The sequence below is a fragment of the Chelonoidis abingdonii genome, chromosome 9, assembly GCF_003597395.2.
Source record: "Chelonoidis abingdonii isolate Lonesome George chromosome 9, CheloAbing_2.0, whole genome shotgun sequence".
NCBI classification, from domain to species: domain Eukaryota; kingdom Metazoa; phylum Chordata; order Testudines; family Testudinidae; genus Chelonoidis; species Chelonoidis abingdonii.
Genome location: NC_133777.1, coordinates 78,136,240 through 78,159,644, shown reverse-complemented (window position 1 = coordinate 78,159,644; position 23,405 = coordinate 78,136,240). Strand labels below are relative to the sequence as shown.

The following is a 23,405-nucleotide window of genomic DNA, read 5'->3' as shown; positions in this document are numbered from 1 at the left end:
AAATCGATTTACAGGGTGGTGTAGTGTGGACGGGTGCAGCGTTAAATCGATTTAAAGCTGTTTAAATCGATTTAACTGCGTAGTGTAGACGGGGCCTAAGAAACTGCTCAGCACATGGATTAAGCAGGGTTTGATGCTTTCCTTTGGAACCATATGAGGGCGCTGTGCCTCAGGTAAAAGACTGCATCCAAGATATTGAATATTGGCATATTTGTGATTGACACTGTAAACTGAGCCGTATACCACCAAAAGCTTTTTGATGTTTAAAACCGATCTCTCTGGTTCTAGCTTTTTCACTGATGGCTCTGCACGTTTGCCACGAAGCATGCTTTGTTAATCCCATTCATGAAGTGCTGGACTTTTAAAAATACCTATTGTAGCATAGCTAAAAAGTACAACAGGCAAGGGAAGAGAACTTTTTTGAAAGGGGAATGTAGTTTTAGACACAATATTAATTGCCTGAGATCTGGGAGTGAGTGAGGGGGAGTGAAAAAAGTTGGTATTATTCCCAGTGGAAAAGTTGGGGTAGGGGAGGGCGGTGGGTGGAACTAGACTAGTTAATCTTTGTTCTCTACTCTGCAAATTAGTCATGATATTTCTAGAGCATGTATGAATCCTAAACAAGCATCAAAATGATGCCATTGGAGCTAACTGAGATTAGGTTCAGAAAATAAGTAAGTTCTACAGGGAACAGTGACTTGGACACCTGTAGTCAAAATTGCTCCTTGTACATGGGTAAATTCAGCGGCATTGCAAATACTTATGCCACCTATGCATTTGTTGCTGGGAATGGTGGAGGCAAACATATTGAGAGAGAAAGTACATCGGCATACTGGGATTATTGCTCATCTATTGGATAAAGCCATGACATTGTCACCTAGTTAGCCGTGAGAGATGGGGAGAATGATCTCAAAGCACTTCACAAACGTGAATGAATTAAGCCTACTAACAGCCCCATGAAGTAAAGAGACATTAACCACGACACTAGAGCTTTTGTTTATGCAGAAGTTGCACCAATTAAACTTAAACTAGTTTTAAAACCGATTCAGTTTAATTCATGCAAAGCCCTGTGTAGACTAATCAATTTAAGATAACTTGATGTAAGCCGGTTTTGCATCCATTTAAGAGTACCCACATGTCTTTTTTACATTGTTTAACTAAACCCAGTTTTAAATTGTGCCTCTAGTTAAATGGGTGCAGCCTTGTTTGTAGACAGTCTTTAAGGGTACTGAGAGCATGTGTGACTTGACTTGCTCAAGGTCATACAGGAAGTCCGTGGTTATGCATGTCTAGAACCCGGGTGTTCTGATGCCCAGTCTTGGTCTTTAACCACAAGACCATTATTCCAGTAGGTTGTTAATTCAAGCTGCCACCTAGACCTTGTCTGCAATAGAAAACTAGGAACTCGTATTTTCCAGCAGTGCAGTTCTATGGATGACAGAAGTGGTAGCGGTTATAGTGTAGAGCAGTGGTTCGCAAACTTGGGACGCCGCTAGTGATGGGAAAGCCCCTGTCGGGCCCGGCCGGTTTGTTTACCTGCCGCATCCGCAGGTTCAGATGATCGTGGCTCCCGCTGGCTGCGCTTCACTGCTCCAGACCAATGGGGGCTGCTGGACACGGCGGACAGTACGTTCCTCAGCCTGCACCGCTTCCTGCAGCTCCCATTGGCCTGGAGTGGTGAACCGCGGCCAGTGGGAGCTGCAGTCAGCCAGGCCTGTGGACCAGCAGGTAAACAGGGGCTTTCCCTACACAAGCAGCGTCCCGAGTTTGGAAAACACTGGTGTAGATGAAACAGACTTGTTGTGTGCAGGGTTAGATAACCCTGGTCTAACCAGAACTAGTGTGGTATTTAACGTGAGGATTTGTTCCTCAAGAAAAGAGGTTGACTCATTTGCACAGGCAAGACCATGTGTTGTTTAAAAACTTAACAGTCCCCTGCTCTTGTTATAACGTGCTCGGTAAATGTTGTAGGTCCCACCTGGTAGCAGCCAGCATCAGAGACAAGATAGTGGAATGGGGTACTGCTGGTCTCCATTAGTGTGGAAATTGCAATGTTTGCTGCAGGCAGCTGAGAGCTCTCTTTATTCATTGATGCTGTGTATAACTTCACGGATCCAGTTCATCTGTTCTTATTCTGGACTGATTCCAACCCTCTAGCAGAGTTTGGCAGAGCAGTGCTTGACAGCTGCCTTCCATTGTGTTTTTGTTACTCTTATGGTTGAAGCCATAGCAGAGAACAAACAGGTACAGCTTTTTAAATGCTGAGCTTTCCATGTGTTAATTGCCACAGTCTCTTCCCTGAAGGCCAGCAGGTTATCAGCTGTACAGATCCCCTAACCCCCATCCTCCAAGTAAAAGAAAAGGTGAACCCTGTCTACAGGTGACTTTCGGTCATTAATTTCCCTCATGGTGTCCAGCGTGGTGGTATTTCAACATGTCTTCATTTGGGATTGGGAGTTTTCAAAGCTTGCATTTTAAGTATTAATTCCTTCCCTTTTTGTTCCGGCCAGAGTCTCTGTGAACTGCTAGCATGAGACACTATTCATTCCACATTTGATTGATACGTCTGTACTTCGGTGACAACATGCCAAGTATGCAGGGCAATGGTGAAGGTGGTTTTGGTTATGTGTGCCTTGAATTTTGGCCAGTGTTTAAGTGATTGCGCTTAGAGATGAACCAAGCATGTCATTTCTGTGTATTAGGTTTAGACTGACTTTGAGGTGGTGTCTGTTCTGGTTTAGAAACCAACCTGAAACCTAAATCACTGGAGCATTTTTGGATCCAGAGACTTGTCGGAATTGCTTGGCCCATTCTAAAATTCGGAGGCTGGGGGGTTTGGATTCAAATACATGTTTTCCTGAAGCTAAGACGTAAGTGAAAGATTCAGCGTTTCCTTCTACCAGCATCATTTATCTTACTTTCCACACTGTGTTTCCAGTTCCTTTGAGTTCAAGCAAGACTTTGTGCAGCCTCCTTTGAGCGGAGTGGATCAGTGGACGCAGATTACCTATAGTACAAAAGCTGGTCAAATAAAAACCATGAGATTTTCATTGTACGATGAGGCAAAGTGTTGGAGGTTACACTTGAAGGAATAAACTAAAAGCTGGGAAACCATCAAGGTTTTCCAGCTTCGTCCTCCATATTCAGCAGAGAGAAGAGGACTTCTTTTCTTTCCAGCTCCACACACAAAAGGGGAAGAAGAGCAGAGCAATGAGGCCATTCCAGCTAAGCTTTGGAGCATTTTGCATGGGCCATTCTTCTTTAGATGGATGTGGACAAGCTTTGGCAAGTATGGACAAAAGGAGACAATAAAGCGTTCGGCTGGACACTGTTGAAAATATGACCCAATCAGGTGAGCATTGTTCGGGAAGGATGAGTAGAGAGCTAAGGGGTCCTGCCCTTCGAGATTGCTGCCGGCGAATTGAAGATGAAGTAGTCAAGCTATAGTAGATGAGTTGCAAGAAAGTCTGGGCAGTTAGAGAAATGGAAGGGAATTTTTCTTCCCCTCCTTGCATGGGAGAAGCTACACGGGTGGAAATAATAAAACCAAATGCCGCTTGGTATAGCGTGATGGCCAGGACTTCTGAGCACCAGACGAAATGAAGACAGGGCACCCATAAATTAGCTGCAGTAGGTAGGAATATTGACCATGTCTATCGTTAGTCCTCCTCCCACCTCAGTGACTTCTCTTTATTGGCAGACAAGAAGTTGCAGGAGTAACTAAATGCCTTGGAAAGGCCATCATGCTTAGGTGATGGCAGAGAGAGTTTGCTTTATTCAGCTGCTGGGTCTGGGGAGCCCAGTCCAGAGGTTCGACAGTAAAAGTACCCCAGCTGAACTCTTCTGGGGTGACAGTGGAATTGTAATCTCTGGGAAATACACAGGGAAGGCCCCAATCAGCTGGGTTGAAGCCTGGTTGTGCAATGTGGAGTGACTGGAGAACGTGTGGAAATTACAACATTTCAGAGTCACAGCTGAGCAGTTGGGAAGGGAGTCTGTCAGACTTTAAAACTGTGTGCATGCCTGTATAATTAATCTCCAATGCCAACTGAGCTCTTAGGAGCAAGGAAGCCTGTTTTAAATATTCAGCACCCCCACCTCTCCAGTTAAGAAAAGAGAGCTCGCACTATACATCTCGGAGACCCTCCCGCAAAATGTTTTCAGGATTGGGCTCATCAAGTATAAAAATCACCCTCTGAGAAATCCTCCCACAAAACAATCTGTTGGGTTGAGCACTCCTGATTTTTCCAAAGGAAAAGAAAGCAAACTTTCTGTATTCAGCATGACTAATTTAAAAAAAAAATAAAAAAAAAATGAGCCCAATTAAAAAAAATCCTCTGCAGGTCACTTTTTAAAATTTATATTTTGTTACTTTTCTATGGGTGGTGTTAAGTGATGTTATGGTGTTGAAAAGGGTAGGACAAACATGTTGCATTGTATTAGCATGTGGTCTGGACCAGAACCATATGCAGTGCACTTCTGGAAGTTTGGATTTCCATCTCTAATTAGCACTATTGCGCTTTGGCTACTCTAGTTTGTACTGAAAAATCATCCATCCTTTCCTTACCACTGATGCTGTTCCATCAGTAATAGCTAGGGTCCTAACAAATTCACCATCCATTTTGGTCACTTTCACGGTCATAGGATTTTAAAAATTGTAAATTTCATACTTCTGCGCTGTTGCTGACGGCGGCACTGCCTTCAGAGCTGGGCAGCTGGAGAGCAGCAGCTGCTGGCCAGGAGCCCGGCTCTGAAGGTAGTGTCGCTGCCAGCAGCAGCGCAGAAGTAAGGAGGGCATGGCATGGTATTGCCACCCTCACCTCTGTGCTGCTGCAGGCAGAGCTAGGCTCTCAGACAGCAGCCACCGTTCTCTGGCCACCCAGCTCTGAAGGCAGCGCAGAAGTAAAGATAGCAATATTACAGCCCCCCTAAAATAACCTTGCGAGCCCCCCCTTGCAACTCCCTTTTGGGTCAGAACCCCCAATTTGAGAAATGCTGGTCTCCACTATGAAATCTGTGTGGTATAGGGTAAAAGCACACAAAAGACCAGATTTCACGGTCTGTGACACGTGTTTCATGACCGGGAATTTGGTAGCATCCTAGTAATAGCCAAAGATGGGTGCGCTGCGGTAGCCAGGACCTGTGGCAAGTCTGGAGGACGCAGTGGTAAAAATGCTGGTGAATGGCCTTCGCGGAATGCCAGTGCTGTGTCAACACTAGCAGTTCCTTGTTGCTACCATCAGTGGCAGTGTAATGATGTGAGATCGCCGCCAAAAGCCGAGTGTAGATAAGGGCTTAGGGCTTGTCTACACTTCAGATGCTACAGCGGCATAGCTCCGCTGCTGTTGTGTTTCAGGATAGCCACTACCTATGCCGACGGGAGGGGTTCTCCCATTGGTGTAGTTCAGGGATCGGCAACCTTTGGCCCTCGGCCCGCCAGGGTAAGCACCCTGGCAGGCCGGGCCGGTTTGATTACCTGCCACGTCTGCAGGTTCGGCTGACTGCAGCTCCCACTGGCCGCGGTTTGCCACTCCAGGCCAATGGGAGCTGCGGGAAGTTGCGCCGGCTGAGGGATGTGCTGGCTGCAGCTTCCCACAGCCCCCATTGGCCTGGAGTGGTGAACCATGGCTTGTGGGAGGCCTGGCCTGCCAGAGTATGTACCCTGGCGGGCTGTGTGCTAAAGGTTGCCGATTTCTGGCATAGTTAATAATCCACCTCCCCGAGAGGGGGTAGCTAAGTCGACGGATGAATTCTTCCAGCAACCTAGTGCTCTTTTCATCACATGTGTCTAATGCAGTGGGTATTCACCCACAAAAGCTTATGCTCCAATATGTCTGTTAGTCTATAAGGTGCCAAAGGACTCTGTCGCTTTTTACAGTTCCAGACTAACACAGCTACCCCTCTGATACTTGCTCTCTACACAGTGACTCAGCTCGGTTTAACTACACTGCTCAGGGGTGGATTTTTTACACCCCTGACTGATGTATTTAAACCAACCATCTTTTCTAGTGTAGACCAGGCCTTAGTGGCAAACAAGATACTGTCTAGACTCCAGGAGGGTGATTAGCTCTTGGTAGCAGAAGAGTAGATTAGCGTTAGCAGATGTTTTCTTGCATGACTGTTCGATATGTATGCAAGCCGCTGGGAAGCTGTGAGTGTGTTTGAACTCCTCATTGATCACATAAAGAAATAAAGAATGGGACGTTTTCTGCTGGTGAGCCGTCTTGAGTTGATTGGCGATTAAAAGTTGGGTAGAAGGCAAAGGAGGGAACCATTATTGTTCCTGGGGTAGGGTGTGGCTGGGGGAAGGGTGGACGTCTTTTTATTTTGTTGTTTGAATTGACTTGGCAGTTCACTTGCACGCCTTGTGAGGGTGAAACTATTCCAGCCTTGGAATATTAACTGCACCTAGTGGTTCTGTCAGTTGTGATGGCCTGTCACACTAATTGTAAAGTCCAAATTCAATTCATACCTCTGACAGTGAATTTCTAGAGCTTCTGTGGAGCTGCAAATAAGTCCTCACGCTGAATTTTTCTGTTCTGATAATTCTCATGTCTCAAGTGTTCGAAGGCAGTTGGCTGACGGCTTCTTGCCTTCCAGCAAACCCAACCTGTGCCGTTATCTGATGTAATGATGTTGCTTGTCATGCTATTGCTTACATATTTTCCTTGAGAACAGCAGCATGCAGACCACAGGAAGTATCTAAGATTGTGATCTCTTCCCCCAACTCCCCAGTAAACCTAAATTGACAGATATGAAACTTTATTTAATTGGAGTGATTCAAGAGAATTCCACAGCCAGAGACTTGGGAAAACCAGCACCAGCAGTGATGTTGCATCATTTGACTTCAGTAACTCCAGAAACCAACCCCCTTTCCATTCCTGAGCTAGTTAGGGGCAGTTTAGTATAGCCTTGCTCTGATGCTGATGTCTGGTTTGAAGACTGGTTCAGTCAGTGGATTTGGAAGCATCAATCTGAACAACAGTACTTGTTGCAAAAAAGTAAATTAATGAACTGAGTTAGTCAGTAGTCAAGGCACTAGGTCATTATGTCCCTGAGTGAACCAGAAGCCTTCAGCACTTCTTACAGGCAAATTTGGGGGAAATGGTAAATCCCATTAGATATATTTGATGGGCCCAATCCTGCAAACTTTCCATACCTCATACTCCAGTTAATAAGCTTGTAGGATTAGATCTTAGATTCCTCCTTAACCCGTGCCAGGGTAGAGACATGTAGCTCTTTCCCTCCATAACTGAAGGGAAAGAGTTTTTTTGCAATTCCAGAGCAAATGTGAAACATAAGGACTTTCCAGTGGTTTAAATTATTTTTGCACGTGATGCCAGAAAGTTGGGCTAATGTTAGGTGGTGATGAAACTGACCTTTTCTTACATATTTTTGGCCCCAGAGAAAATAGCTGGCATAGTTTCAGGAGCTGTGGTGTGGTTTTTAGTACCAAAGTACCAGATTTACAACCCTTCTCCTATATAATTAAAACCTATATTGAAAAAAAAATAAAAGGGGGGGGAGTCGGGGCTACCTCCCAGCAGGAAGGTTAGAATAAGGAATGCATGTAGTGGAGAGCGTCATAGGGGAGGCTAGAATTACTGCTTTCTTCAAAATGATCCTGGCAAAGCCCACTTAGTTATTAAAGATAAGAAACTATCACTCTTCCAAAACTCCAGTGTGGAGCAAGTTCCACGAAACTATTAGGTGTTCCATAGGACCCACATATAACCGTAATTCTTGCACATAAATAGCATCTTCCATTTGGGTCTTAATCTATTTGTAGAGCGCATAGATGGACTTCCCCTTGGAGCCCTCCTTTGAGGTAGGGAAGTCATTGCTATCCTTGTGTAAGGATTGGGAAGGGCTGACTTGGGGCACCAAGTTTTTAAAGCCCACGCTTTCGAACGTGGCCTCTGATTTTGGGAGGACTTTGCGTTGGGTGCTCAGTTCTCTCCAGTTTCTAGATGTTCTGTAGCAGGGATCAGCAACCTTTGGCATACGGCTCGCTACGGTAAGCACCTTGGCGGGCCAGGCCGGTTTGTTTACCTGCTGTGTCTGCAAGTTTAGCCAATCGTGGCTCCCGCTGGCCGTGGTTCGCTGCTCTAGGCCAATGGGGGTGACGGGAAGTGGCAGCCAGTACATCCGTCAGCCAGCGGTGCTTCCTGCAGCCCCCCTTGGCCTGGGACAACAAACTGTGACCAGTGGGAGAAGTGATTGGCCAAACCTGCCGATTTGGAAGGTAAACAAACTGGCCCAGCCAACCAGGTGCTTACCCTGGTGAGCCGCGTGCCAAAGGTTGCCGATCCCTGTACTACAGAAATGAGAGAGTTAGCAGCTTCTAGCTGAAAATCCTTTTATGGGGATCTGCAGCCAGACTCTGTCAGTGGGGTGGGCCAGGTGTAAGTGAGCAAAGGATCTGGGGCCATGTGTGGAAACACAGAATTTACAGGATGTATGTAACGAACATTTTAAATCATGTTAGTGCAGTCAGCGGTTCAGTGTCCTGCACTAGCACATACATGCAGATCCCTTCTTTGGATGCTTGCCTGACTGGCATAGAACACATTGAAAAAATCCATCTAGTCTCGCTTTCCCTATACCGTAGGTGTTGCATACGTGTGCCCCGCAGAGAGCTGAACGCAGCCCGAGCCCTGTTTAAATCAAGCTAACATGCACTAAAGGCCAATCTAGTGTGTGCTGGATTTATAGGCACCTTCTAGTTGACTCCAGTAGAAGTTGGATCAGACCCTTAGTTGCGTAGCATACTTTCAAGGGATCCTACTGGGTAAATAGTCCTATTTTTAAAACTATTTATTTTATAGTAATCAAAATAATTGATGAATCAGTGAAGTGAAAAAAGTTGGTATGTTATCACAAAACCAGATTGTCAACACACACCTTTTCTCCCTGGGGTTAGTAATCTCCAGCGGGGTGAGTAAAAACTGAGAGCGTTTTAAAAGATTCAGGCTAGGATGAGATCCTCACTCTATTCTGTCCTCTCTGTGCCAGTTAAAGGGCCGGCATGGCTTAAAGGGGCTCTAATAAGTCTTGGAACCGGCTGGTAGAGGATTCCCCTGATGCAGAAAGTGTGGAAGACAGACTTGGAGCACGCCCTCGCCAGCCCGGCATAAGAGTCTGGGCTGGTGGCAGCACTACAGCTGGAGCACTGCAAAGACTTGGGGCTGTGCTATGGCCCCAAGGGCAGTCTGGGGAGGCTGCTTGTATTCAGACAGGCCCCAGGGCTGTCCGTGTTACTCCAAGGGCAGCAGAGAAGCTCATAACTGGGAGAACACAAAGCCACCCTAGGCTGTGAGTTCTGCGCCGCATCTCGCAGAACTGCAGCAGGTAGAATCTCACCCCTCTTCTACTTCTGGTGTGTGTTGACTTGGTTGCAGTTTGTTCAGCTGGGGCAATGAGAGTAGCTGAGTAAGGCTCAGTTCTGTTTACACACGTTTCCTGGCCTGGCCCTTGTGAGCTCGCAAAGACCATTCACTACCAATACTGAAGACGAGTTCAATCCCATTAAAATAACTGGTTTCCTTGAAATGATCAAAATAATCATTTCATTTATGGTTCACAAAATGTAAACTTGGGGCACAGCCTGCCTGAGACTGCAGCACCCCTTTGGAATTGTGCTTACCCCCGATTTAGCATGGCTATCTGTGCATCGATATGTGGTTATAACGCGTCTCCTATGTGCGTCTTTTCAGAACAGCCTAGAACCATGTTCATATTAACTTTGTTTTGAAAATGAAGTCCTCCCCCAGGCCTCCCTTTTTCCATCTTCCAAGTGTCCTTGAGGAATTAATAAAACATGTGACGTTAGAGGAGGAAAAAAATCAAGACTTTCCTGTAGGTCATACGTTGCCACTCTACGACAGTTTTATTTGTGCAGTAAAAACTCTTGATTGTTCTTGGCAAAAGTTCTGTTGAAACTGAGACCTTCAGTCCACCTGTATCCTTGTCTGCTCTGGTTTGGGGCTTGTGTGTAGCTTGATTGTCTGTTGGGTTACAACTGGTACTAGTCCATTTCGGGCAGAATATTCAGGACACAGAGTTGATTTAATTCTGTTTAAAGTATTATGGAAACAGGACCTAAATATTGGGTTTCTTCAGCTTCCATGGCAAGTAATGCCTGGCAATTTTTCCTCTGTTGATCTCAAAGCACTTTACGAAGGAGTTCAGTATCATTATCCACATTTTAAGGATGGAAAAACTGAAGCACAGAGAAGTGAGGTGAGTTGCCTACTGTCACGCAGTCGGCCAGTAGCAGACCAAGGAATAGAAGCCAGGTCTAAGTCTCTGTCCAGTGCTCTGTCCACTAGGCAGCACTGTAAATAGGCAAGGCCATGTTCTGTTAAGAGCCACATAGAATGCAGTGGACATCCCCTTCACCTTGTGTTCTGGGAATGAAATGAAGAGGATCAAAGACATATAAAATTTTAGCATGTAGACAGTGACGATCGGATTCCATAAGTAGGGAAATCTACTCTAATGTCATGCCTGAGTGATGCAGCTCTTTTATAGGAGTGGGGGTTCATGCTGAGTAACAGTAAATGTACAAATTTAGTGTTTCGGATAAAGTCCAGCAAAGAAAAAGCCAATGGGAGTTTATTACTGGGGTCTTCAGAGTTGTTAAAAAAAGAAGAGCCCCTGACCGTCTGGGTGTGAGTCTGAAGCACACTCAGCTTTATCCAAACTGTAAGAGGCTCATCCTTTCCATTATCATTCATCTCTCAACCTCACCAAATCTTTCTCCCTTTCCCTGGCTCTGGCCTCCCGACTCATCCAATACTTTTGTCTTTTCCAGCACACTTGGCTCTTTGGCTGATCCGCTAGCCTGTACTTGGTGGTTCTCATTTGTGCCCCCCTTATGGTTCTCTATCTTCTTAACCTCCAGTAGTGCCCCCCCTTCCTCCCCCAGCTATTGTGGGTACTCCACAAAATGCTAGACCAGTTTGCTAGGTGAGAATCTGGCCCTGTATTTATACTTTGGGGACTTGGTAGGTTTTTCTGGCTTTTCTGAGCTAGTTTGTTCATCCCAAGACCATACATCCCTGGTCTGTTTCATCTCTGAAACCATGCAGTATATGAACACTGAGTCCTGCCCATCCCCTTTTGCTGTACCAGGGGTGTTCTGTTTGTTAGTTTTTTCTCTCATCTAGTTTTTAAGTATCAGTGGAGCTTTCACCTCTTCTTGTCAGAGACTCTTCTGGCTCTATAGTTTAATATATCCTAATATTGAGAAGGGTTTTTCCCCTGATGTTCATAAAGTGTTTTTATAAAATGTTAGAAAAAATGCTTATTTGTGCTCCCACAACTTTTGAAAGGAACAGATTCTCCACTCCCACTTTGCTGAATACTTTGAGGGAGGGACCATCTCTTTGTTATGTATACACAGCACGTAGCACACTGGAGCTTCTAGATGCTATAGTAATACAAATAATTAATACTCTTACCTTCCACTCAAACACATAAACAATGGGTGGAATCTGTGGGCTGTGTCATGCTGATGAGACTGGATGATTGTCTTGATCCCTTCTGGACTTAAAACCTATGTATACTCACAAATGAGCTTGAAAATGCATTTCTGTGAAGTGATCTGGTGGGAATAAGAAAAGCACTGAGTCAGCACAATGAGATCTAGGAAATAAAATAGTTAAGACGCCAAAGGAACTAATATTTTTTCCCCTGTGTGGACAGATTGGCTATATCCAGATTGGAACAGAACAACTGCTAATACAACCTGTAAATATCTCGGAGACCTCATTCAGTGGAAGAGAGCATTTCATCAGGCACAAACGATCCTCAAAATCCACCTATCCTGCTAAGTCCCAGGTCCCTGCCGAGCACTGCAAAGTCATATCAGGTGAGTTTGAGAAAAGGCATGAGATCGACTGTGTGAATGCATTACAGTCACGACTGTTGTACTGTCAAAGGTCTGTGTTCACCGGTGTTCCAGCTCTGAATTTTAGGACAGTGAGAGGTAGTGATGAATGAGATGTGGTGATGGATCATGCTGCGACTTCAGGTAGAGAGGGTTTAAATGTCTGTCAGTTATGTGAATACAAAGATAAATAGACCCATATGCTGGGTATCTTTGAAACCCTACGTTTAAATAATTGAAAAATAAATATGACGTGAACCGGGGTAGGCAACCTATGCCGAAGGCAGCATGCGAGCTGACTTTCAGTGGCACTCATATTGCCCAGGTCCTGCCCACTAGTCTGGGGTGCTCTGCATTTTAATGTAATTTTAAATGAAGCTTCTTAAACATTTTAAAAACCTTATTTACTTTACAAACAACAATAGTTTGGGTGCATATTGTAGACTTATCGAAAGAGACTGTCTAGAAACATTAACGTGTGACTGGCACGCGAAACCTTAAATCAATGAATAAATAAAGACTCAGCACACCACTTCTGAAAGGTTGCTGACCCTCGTCTAAACCTTTGCTTAATTGGGTTTCTTTGAGTTGCATTGTAACAAGAGAATGTGAAGAATGATTGTAACAGGATAGAGAATTAGGACCCCTGGTTTCTATGCCTGTCTCCCAGCATTCTGACCTTGGACAGATCTCTTAACTTCACTGTGTTTGAGCTTCCTCATCTCTAAATTGGTTAGAACAATACTTGCCTGTGTCGCAAATGTGGATGCTTGTGAAGTGCTGTGAGAACCTGATTGAAGACACTGTACAATGTTCCACTTTTAACAGGCTGATCTTACAGCATCTTAAGTCAATGGGAGTTTTGTCAGTTGATGTCTGTGGGAACAGGATCAGGCCCTGCCTGAGAAAACTCTCTCATGTACACTCTTAGCTTTGTAATTTATCTATGAATGAAGAAGATTCAAAGGTGCCTCTCGCAGAGCGTGATCCCAGGAAATTGTTTGTAGGAAGGAAAAGGTGTATTCCCTCAGAGTTTGAAATGCATAATCAGAATATCTGGTAGAGGGGAGAGATGGGCAGAATTAATTTTTGGTAAAAATTGTACAAAATTTAAAAATATTCACTTTGTCCTCCCCACATTTTATCTATCTGAATTCAGACTGTTGGAGCAGCCCACCTTTTAATATGAACAGTGATGCAAGTTATGCAGCCTGATAAGCAAACTTATTTTTCATTGAATTTGTAAATGCTTATGTGAATCTGAAATTGCCAAGGGTGGTTTGACCCCAGATTTCACACCTGAAATCTGGCTTGGCTTTGGTTCCTGCTGTTCGCTTGATTTTTTTCAGTGTGACGTTCTCGTCAAATTTTGGCTTATCTATTTTAGGAGTAAAGATCTTTTAAAATGGCTGCTCACAAAAATGGTTTTCCTTTTGATCATGTAAGATAAATGAAATGACCTATTCGAATGTCCCACTTTCCTAGAGGTGAGCCTCGGGGAGCTTCTGGCTCTCTCTCTAGCCCTGTGAACCCAGGTTGGAGCTCTAAGTGAATGTGGCGGTCGCCTCATTTGCAAACAAATTTCAGCGCCTCTGTATTTGTACCTTTTGGAGTCATTTTGGGGTGTGTGCTTGTGTCTGTCTTTTGTGGGGTTTATAAGCTTTAACTGGAGGATAATGTCTGAACCAGAACCCCAATCCGACCCCTGGGGATGACGGTTATTTGAAATCAACCCTAGATCTGGTTCTTGTGAATAGAGCATCCCTCTCTAAGGTGCTGAACCCAACTCCTAGTGGTCCTTAACTAGGTGGGGTTTGGATTCTGAACCCAAACTGTGCTCCTCACTCCAATCTGTGGAATCCCCATCTATACGTATAATGACTGAGGGAGGAGAGAGTCTGCTGAAAACACTGGGTGTTTGGGAAGTTCTGATTTGCCAGTCTTCGGTGGTAACAGAGTGGGATAATATTAGAACTATATTTTTATTAAACAAAAAGGAGGACAGATGAGGATGTAATTATATAAGCAATAATCCTAAATTCTCCATTGGGATAAGAGAGAGTAAGAATCTCATTTAATCAGTGGCACTGGTCTTCGTTAGCATTTCTCTACCTATTGATATTTTCCTCCCCTCTCTTTCCTCACACCCTTTTTTTTTACCTCTTCAGTCACCCCAGGGGAATAAAAACCGAAAGCTTGGGTAAATGTATCCACTTGGAGAGTTTTGTGCCTATGAGCCCCTGCAAATTTTCTCAGCCTTTCAGTACGTAGCTACTGTACTGGAAACATTGAACAAATGCAGCTTGTTTAATGTTAATAAGAAAACAGCTGGTGATATTAAAATACCCTCAGCGATTCCAAGAAGACGTATGAATGTGTGTTTAGTCACCATGTCCTGGCTTCTCCCATTTTTAAGACCCAGGGCCAGATCTTCAGCTAGTGTAAACTGACATAGTAGTGACTTCGGTGGAGCTCTGTCAGTTTACACTAGCTGGGGATCTGTCCTAGAAGGCTGAACACACAGATTTCTTGCATACTATGCAAAACCTGGTCTTGTTTTGTGAACAGCACTGTGTGCCTACGTGTTTCGTTCCTCTTACCTCTTTCCCCGTCATTCCTGATCCCCACTTCTTGTACTGGGTGAGCTCTGTGCTGGGTGGAGCAGTGGTAGGTAACTGCTCATGCTATGTGCACTTTTTTACACTTTGTTGCTGTGAGACAGTCAGGGAAGGAGTAGATATGGGAGTTGAGGGGATCAGGAGTAGAGTTTATCTGGTATGCTGGACAGAGTAGAGAAGATCAGGAGCTGGAGCTGTCATGGGACATTCAGGGAGGTGGCAGCCATGGAGGTCACTGATACTGAAACCAGTATGCTATAGGAAAGGCAGTTGCAGTTCGACTTGGGGAGATGGAGGGATTGTGGTGGGGGGGACAGAGGGCCTTGGAAAGTTTGCATATCCTCTTGTTAAAGGATGCCACGTTTGGGGATTTAACCTTTGGAAATTAGCTCATTAATTTGGATAGTCAGCACTGATTGGTTAGTTGCTGATTGTTGACAGAACATGATTTAAAGCAGAGACCCTGTTTTCTCTTGTGTGTTTTGTGTAGAGCTGAGCTCTTACCTCACCAGTGGCTGTTGTTGTGATTGGGTTCAGACCCCACAAACCCCTGAACTGCGGGGAAAACAAGATTTGATCAGAATTCTGCAACCTGGGATCACCCTAGCGAAGATCACATGTCTCATACCAGAGGTTGCTCTTGCACATACAACATTTTGGACCTCTCAGGCTTTCCAGAAAAGATTTGGCGGCTACGTGCTGTAGTTACTGCATCTCTATTACTTACAGCAAATACAATTTTTACTACTGTTGTATAGAACATTATCAGTAGTTTAAACTGTGGTTGTCAGGAAAACAGCCTATGTGTGTGCAGTGTTGCACATTACCACTCATTATTCATCTACACCTTCATTCTTATAGTCCACTGAGATGCAGTGGGTTGCCACTGCACACTAAAGTTATTTGTGCATGATGCAGAGCTCCCTTTGCTCATTTGCTCTGTTGGAGTCCAGGAAGCCTAGAACTTTGCAATACTGGGCTCCTTGTTTATTTACAGCTTTTTGATGGTGGTCAATACCATAGTATCTGAGTGCCTTGCAGCCTTTTGCGAATCTGCCCCTCAGAACATTCAGGTGACGTAGGTCAGTGTCAACCCCATGAGGGGGGTTACGAGCCTGAGCCAAACCTGTTGAAGTTGATGGAAAGTTTCCCATTGACTTAATGGGCTTTGGAGCTGATCCTAGGTGACCTGCCCCAGGTCATACAGGGTGTCTGTGACAGCTGGGAACAGCCTAAACCTCTTGAATCCCAGTCCTGGACATTGACCACAATACTGTCCTTCCGCTCTGGCAAGGTTCATCTTGTGTGCCGCATTACGGGACTGAGTTTGCAAACCTGCCAGATGGAAGTGAAGCTCAAATGTACAATGTAGGAATCTTCTGCTGGTTCAAGCAGCTGCTGCCACAAGTTGCAATGTCAGAAAATAATAGAATTGCTCGTGGGCCTTCCTGCTTAAAAGCAAACTCCTGAATGTTTTTCATTGTTGCAGGTAAGTCATGGTTGTTAATAGGCTTAGCACACTAATGACCTAATTGACTTCTGTCTGGTTTGGATTAACTTTTGTGCACAAAGAGTTTAGAAACAGAAAAAAAATAATCCTTTCTGCCACTCCAAGGTCCATTCCTAGTGAAACGGCATGGAAATTATATGCGAGCGGCTTGCTTCCAAGCTTTCTCTTGGGAATAAAAGACCTCATTACTAAGAACTAGAACTAAGGAACTATCCAGATTTCCATTAGGGACCCGAGTTTGCAGTGGCGTGTAACTTGGCTGTCAAATATCACACAGGCTGAAAATTGGCATGCACAACTCAGAGACTGCAAGTGTTGAAGAAACATGTTTAGACACTATAAATTTTATGTATACGTGTGTGGAACCGTGTATTGTGTATACATACCAACATTCACGCATGTGTAAATATAAATTAAAGAGTTTATTGTTTTAAGCTCTGGGAGTGCCACGTTTTTGAATATTTACCAATTCTTAGTTGTTTTTTTTGTGTGTTCTTAGAACTTACCAAAGCTGCTCTTTTTTAGTTTTTCCTTCTGAACCTTTGTAACTCGGTGGGCAGTAAAGTGAACTAGCGCTACTTGGATTATTTTGTTTGGGCGGGGGGGGGGGGGGGTTTAAAAAAAGAAGGGAGCTTCAGATGATGTTTTAAATAGCAATAATTCTACCTCCCACCTTTCAAAAGGGTAAAGCGGGATGGGTCCTTCTCCCAGGGCATGGGAGGTCTTGGGGGTGGGAGGAGAGGATGTCAGGTACTGCCCCCAGGAGGCAGGCCTGAGGAGAAATGGTAGAGTGATATTGCTCTGTGCCCACCCCATAGCGGCAGCTTCTGTCGCCTTGTGCTGGCTGGGTTTGTCTCCTGGAGCCAGGCTTTGCTACCTGGCATGGGGTCACATTGCAGTGCCATTGAGGTTTGCCCCTGCCCCACACTAGAGGGTCAGCTGAGCTAAATTTGAGTGGTGCACATATTCACAGCACCACTCCCTCAAATTTGGCCCAGCTGCCCTCCTGTTAGGGAGGCTAGGGCCAAACCTGAGCAGCGCTGTGACCTCGTGCACCACAGGCAAGGTTGCAACACCTGGAGCAGGGAGCCGAGCCCAGCCAGCCCTGTGGGACAGGAGATTTGGGGGGTCAGAGCAGGACAGTCCCCTGAAACCCAGGACTGTTAGGAGGTAGGAATTACTGATCATACACGTGGGTCCAGTGCAAGCAGATGCCGGTGGAAGGATTCCCACTGGCTGCAATGGGCCTGTAACAGGTCACCGTACTCACCTGGAAAGACGCATGTCAGCTGGTGGAATGGCTCTGGGGGGAGGGGGAGAGTGTATAGGAAGAAAGCAAAATAAATTAACGTGGAAGAAAGGGAAAGCAAAAATGTCCCATCTGGGGGTTCACCTGTGACTGGTACGTGTGGAACCTGATCCTTCCCAAAGGCATTATCCTTTGCCTCCCAAATAGCAAAAGCATCATCCTTCCCATGAGGATCTGTGCAAGGGGAAAGGGAAACTGAGGTGACCCGCTCCCTGGGGACTTTGTAAGGGTTGTCATTAAACATCTGTAAAACATCACCTTTAGTCCAGCTGGTGTCAGTGACGCTCCCCCGGGGCTACACTGCACAGGTCATCCTTGTTCCTCTTCCGAGAGGCACCGGGGTAACTTGCTGGGAGCCAAATTACACCTGGAATAACACGTGGAGGGGACAGTGGCCAGTCTGAATACCGGCCCATGTTGATGCTGCATTGGCAGTATGCATGTGCCCTGTGTTCTTAACATGGCTTGTCTGGAGCATTTCATGCATAGATATGAAAGCGTGCACATGCATAAATAGATGCCCCTGCATTCCTATGTCATCCATCATACCATGCCCAAACTGTAAGGCTAATCATGGCCCCAAGATTTGTGCATGGAACACCTCATCCTGAACAGGAGTGGGGGCTTAGTCCCCCCCAGCAGCATCTCCATTCCCCACCCACCCCAGACCCCACGCAGGGCTATGCAGTGGACAGGGAATGGGCAGCATGCAAGCCAGGGAGAGGAAGGGGTTGGGCTGGGGGAGGGGGAACCAATAATCCCCTGTCACCAGCCCTGTGATGCTCACGGTGGAAAGGTAATACATTCTTATGCTTTATTTTCCATGGCCTTTTCTCTGTGGGACTCCCTGTTTAGCAGTGGGTCCACTGGAGCTGTGTTCCCAATGGCAACGGTCAGAGATGCTGCGGTGTGCCCTGGGCTCCCATTGGTTCCCTTTCTCCCCTAGGATCCATTGGTTTGTGGGCAGCTCTTCGGTCCATTTTCCTCTGAGACAAGTCTACAAGAGGGAATCTTTTCAGGTTCCCCTTCCCTTTGCCACTGGCTCTCCTGGGTTTTTCTATGCTGGGGAGTAATTTGGCCCTGTATGTAGAAAGCTTAATTATTCCATTTACAGTGTACAACACATTCTGACCCTGGGCATAATTGTACAGGAGTTAGATGCAGAATTCATGTATGGTGCAAAACCTTGTTATAATGCCCTGATCTTTGCTGTCATTGCTACACCAGGGTGAGTGGCACCAGGTCGTTGAGCCATTTTCTTAACAGCTTGCTTATTAATGTTAATAATTTGGGGCTTGTAGCTGGTAGTGTGATACAATCAGGGTCTGGACCCTTATTGTGGAGGTACTATAATAATGAAAAGATGGTCTCTGTGCTAAAGAGCTTACGTCTCTGCCTGACTCTATCAACACCCCCAAATGTAGCTACCCAGTGATGTCACCTGAGCAAAATTCGCCTTTGCATCAAATTTGCAGAAGCACCGAAGTCCCATTTTCAAAAGTGACTTAGACACTGAGGTACCTATGGCTTATCTACATGGTGAGTTGCGGTGGAGCAAGCCAGGGTGTGCAGTAACCATCCCTTGTGGAGACTGCTACGGTGCAGTGAAAGTCCCAAAGTGTGGCATAACATACTGCTAGAACTCACTATGTGGACAGGCCCTTAGTCTCATTAAAATCAGTTGTATTTAGGAGCCTAAGTGCCACATTTCTGCTGGATTTTGCTTCTTAAGGACTTGGAGTTTATGAAACAGTAACATTTTCAAATCAGCCACTAGGTGTTATAGTCTTGTTGAACCCTCAAATGGCAATATAAAAACTAGGCTTGTGTTGTGTTATTTTAATATTTATTTATAGTTTCATTACGGGGCCACAGACGTAACATATTACATATAATGAACCAGATCCTCAGCTGGTAGACATAGGCCTAGCGCCGTTAACTTCAATAGCACTACACCGATTTAGACTAGCTGAAAACCTGGCTCAGTGTATTTGGCATATTTCATATGCCAGCAGCAATTCAGTGCATGGGAAAGGATTTTCTCAACATTTCTTGGAGGGCAGGGAAAAATCCATGTTAAAAAGATAAAATCTAACCACATTATGAAATAGTAATCTGTCTTAACCATCTCATAAAATGTTCTGTTTTGTCGGGAAATGTAAAGTTCCCTAATAACTTTTCCGAAGGTCTCTGGTGATCTATTAAAGTCTCTCTATGTCGAAGGGGCTTGATATAAAATATGGCTCAGGAGCATGAAAGAGAGCAGATTGTCTTTGGATGAAAGGTTATTATTTAATGCTTATGACACAGACCCCATAAATTACTCCTAAATGCAAGTCTGTCTTAAAACTAAATGAACCACAGATTTCATGCAATGCCCGCAAATGTGCTGCATGGAGAGCAGCAATTAAGAGGGAAAAACAAAGTCGACATATTTTTATCCACAAAATAACAATGGTGTTTCTTCTCACCTTCAGTTTCTCGCAATCCAATTGACCAGCGCGGGTAATAGTTTAAATAGGTGCTAGTTTTCAGGCATCAAATGTGTGGAACATTGTCCTCAAACACGTATAAGTTCTAAACATGTGTTAGTCATATGAGGAATTTCCCCATCTTTAATCATTGTCTCTGAGCTGTGTTTTCTCTGCAGGTTTGTCTTGGTCTGAAGTAGCAGTTGTTATGGCCAAAAAACCAAGCACACTAAAAATAGAGAGATGTAATGCAACCTGTGTTAGCCCATATTAGGAAGCCTCTGCTGAAATATTAAAAAGATTTCCACAATAAGCAGTGCTGAAGCTGTAATTTAATTAAATGTCTGCAGGCATTAAAAGCATTTACATTAGCACTAACCAGATCCTGCAGACCTGGCGGGTAGCTCTAGTGAGTTCTTCAGGGCCCTAGCTTTCTGAATAGCAAGTTTAGAGCTGAACTAACATCAAGTCAGAGACCCCTTCTTGTTGGTAAATATCAGCCTTAGGACCATTTCACCACTGGTTTGGGAGTGTGGTGTAGGTGACTACTGCATTGATCCATGCTGTGTGAAACTCCGAGCACAAGTGCAGCAGTTATAATGCAGAGCAGGGAGCGGCCCTGCGTTCTTGTCCCTCACTGGACAAGTGCAAAAGAGAAGCAAACAAATGGCATCCAAATATAAGCACTGTGTAGATTCTTTCCCACCCGTTGAGGATCTGGTTAGAGTGGAGCTGTTCTACTCCCTTGTTCAGCTCCTAGTAAAAGTTAGTGTGAGATTCCTTTGTAGCTTAACAAAATTTAAACTGGCAGGTGCTAATGAGCTAAAAAGTTGGATGACACAGTCCTTTATTTCAAGACGCTGCTGTTCCTCCTGTTGTCCTTCTGAAGAGGAGGGCAGTCAGGTGGATTGTAGGAAGCTACTAGGTCAGGGGTCAGCAACCTATGGCACACGTGCCAAAGATGGCATGCGAGCCAATTTTTAATGGCACGCTGGAGCCTGCCGGGACTCCAGCATGCCACTAAAAATCCTGCCCAGCCCAGCGCGCTCTCCTCTGCCCTCCACTTCCCCCGCGGGGACAGGGAGCAGAAGCATAGCGGTGTGCACGGAGTGGACAAATGGTCCCACTCTCCCGGCATGGCAAGCCGCGGGGTCCGCCTTCCTGGGCCGGACCGCGGGGCCGAGCACAGCAAGCTGCCGGCCCCTCCCCCACCTTCTCCCCTGCCCTGGAGCCCTGCCGCCGCGCGCAGCGCTCTGGGGGTCGGGGCTGCGCGCTCCCAAGGGCAGAGTTTGGCTCCGCGGGGAGGCAAACATGCTCCCCGCTCAACCAGAGGGGTGGGGTGGTGCGCTCCCGCGGAGCAGCGTATCTAGCTCTGTATCTTAACTCATGGTAAGGGGCCCAGGGCTCCAGGGGAGGGGAGCAGTTAGGGGACAGAGAGCAGGGTGGGTTGGATGGGGGGGGGGATCCCGGGGGGGGGGGGTTAGGGCGGGGGGGGGGGGGGGGGGGGGGGGGGGGGGTGGTGGGGGGTTGGATGGGGCATGGGAGTCCCAGGGTTTGTGAGGGGGCAGGGGGTGAATAGGGGTCAGGGCAGTCAGGGGACCGGGAGCAAGGAGGGTGGGGGGTCTCTGTAGGGGGTGGTCAAGGGACAGGGAGGTGGGGGTGTTGTATGAGTTGGGAGTTCTGGGGGTCCTGTCAGGAGGCAGGGATGTGGAAAGGGGCTGGGGCAGGCAGGAAGTGGGGTGGGGTTGGATGGGTCAGGAGTTCTGGGGGTCCTGTCGGGGGCAGGGAGTGGTTGGATAGGCATGGGAGTCCCGGGGCTCTGGCTGGAGACTGGGGTCTGGATGAGGGTCGGGGCAGTCAGGGGACAGGTAGGAGGTAGAGTCCAGTCTGGGGACAAGGAACAGGGAGGCTTAGATAGGGGGTGGGGTCCTGAGGGGCAGTTGGGGGAAGGGGTCCCAGGAGGGGGAGTCAAGGGACAAGGAGCAGCGGGGTTGAGAGTTTTTAGGGGGGCAGTCACCCAGCACTCTCCCCTGATCCCTGACCCCCCTCCCCACACCACGCCCTCTGCCCTGAGCCCTGTACCTCCTCATACATACCCAGCTCTCTACTTGACTCTTTCATTCCCCCCCCTTGCAACCCTAGCTTTGACTCTGGCACCCCCACCCATACCCAGCGCCCCCTCTGCCCTGACACTTACACCCCCTCACATACCCAGCCCCCAGTTCTGACTCCAGCCCTCTGCCCCCAGCCCTCTGGGTCCTGACTGCCAGCCCCGCACAGCCCACTGCTGGTGTGGGGTTCCGTCAGCCAGAACCTTGCCAGCCGGGGTCCCGGCCACAGGCCCCGCTCAGCCTGCTGCCAGCCTAGTGAACAGAACCCCAGACCAGCAGCGGGCTGAGCGGGCTGGCAGCGTAAGATCAACATTTTAATTTCATTTTAAATGAAGCTTCTTAAACATTTTGAAAACCCTGTTTATTTTACAATACAACACTAGTTTAGTTATATAATATATAAACTTATAGAGAGAGACCTTCTAAAAAACGTTAAAATGTATTACCGGCATGCAAAACCTGAAATGAGAGTGAATAAATGAAGACTCGGCAGAGCACTTCTGAAAGGTTGCCGACCCCTGTACTAGATGCTGCTTAGCATTTTAGTTGAAGAAAGATTCTGTTAATCTCTATATCACCATAATGAAAGCATCAGACCTAGGGAATAGAGCCAGGGAGTGGGAATCAGGATTCTCCTGGGTTCTAGTCGCAGCTAGGCCATTGACCTTCAGCAGATCACTTGGACTAATCTTGGGCACCTCTACTTTTGAGTGGCCAATGCTAGAATGCCTCTGAGGTGATTTCCCCCTCCTCTTCCCCCGAGGATCTTAACAGCTGCAGATTTCTTTGTTGTTTGGAGCTATAGGTGCTGGGCCCCCCAGCTATCTAATATTGGGCACCCTAAAACAGAGACACTCAAAATCATGACACATGGGGCCACAAACGTGGTACTCCTAACCCACTCAGCAATATCATCAATCTATCCAACTACACACTCAGCCCAGAAGAAAAGTCTGTCCTAGCTCGGGGACTCTCTTTCTGCCCTGCCACCCCCACCAATATGATACAGTTCTGTGTCAATCTGGAAGCCTACTTTCGCCGTCTCCAACTCAAAGAATACTTCCAGGACAACACTGAACAGTGCACTGATACACAGGTACCCTCCCACCGACAGCACAAGAAGAACTCCACATGGACTCCTCCTGAGGGTCGAAATGTCAGTGTGGACCTATACATTGAATGCTTCCGCCGACATGCACAGGCAGAGATCGTGGAAAAACAACATCGCTTCCCTCATAACCTATGTCATGCAGAACGCAATGCCATCCACAGCCTCAGAAACCGCCCTGACATTATCATCAAAGAGGCTGATGAAGGAGGTGCTGTTGTCATCATGAACAGGTCTGACTAGCAAAAGGAGGCTGCCAGACAACTCTCCAGTACCAAATTCTACAGGCCACTTCCCTCAGATCCCACTGAGGAATACACTAAGAAACTGCACCATCTACTCAGGACACTCCCTACACTAACACCGGAACAAATCAACATACCCT

The 23,405-nt window shown here is 46.4% G+C and overlaps 1 protein-coding gene across 1 annotated transcript in view; it reads left to right on the top strand.

The window, feature by feature from the left end:
- The window catches only part of ADAMTS17 (ADAM metallopeptidase with thrombospondin type 1 motif 17), a 281,647-nt gene that overhangs the window by 5,583 nt on the left and 252,659 nt on the right, over positions 1-23,405 (top strand). Inside the window, exon 2 of the mRNA XM_075069708.1 lies at positions 11,710-11,875. The gene's annotated coding sequence lies outside the window, so the exon portion shown is untranslated. The remainder of the gene's footprint in view (positions 1-11,709; positions 11,876-23,405) is intronic.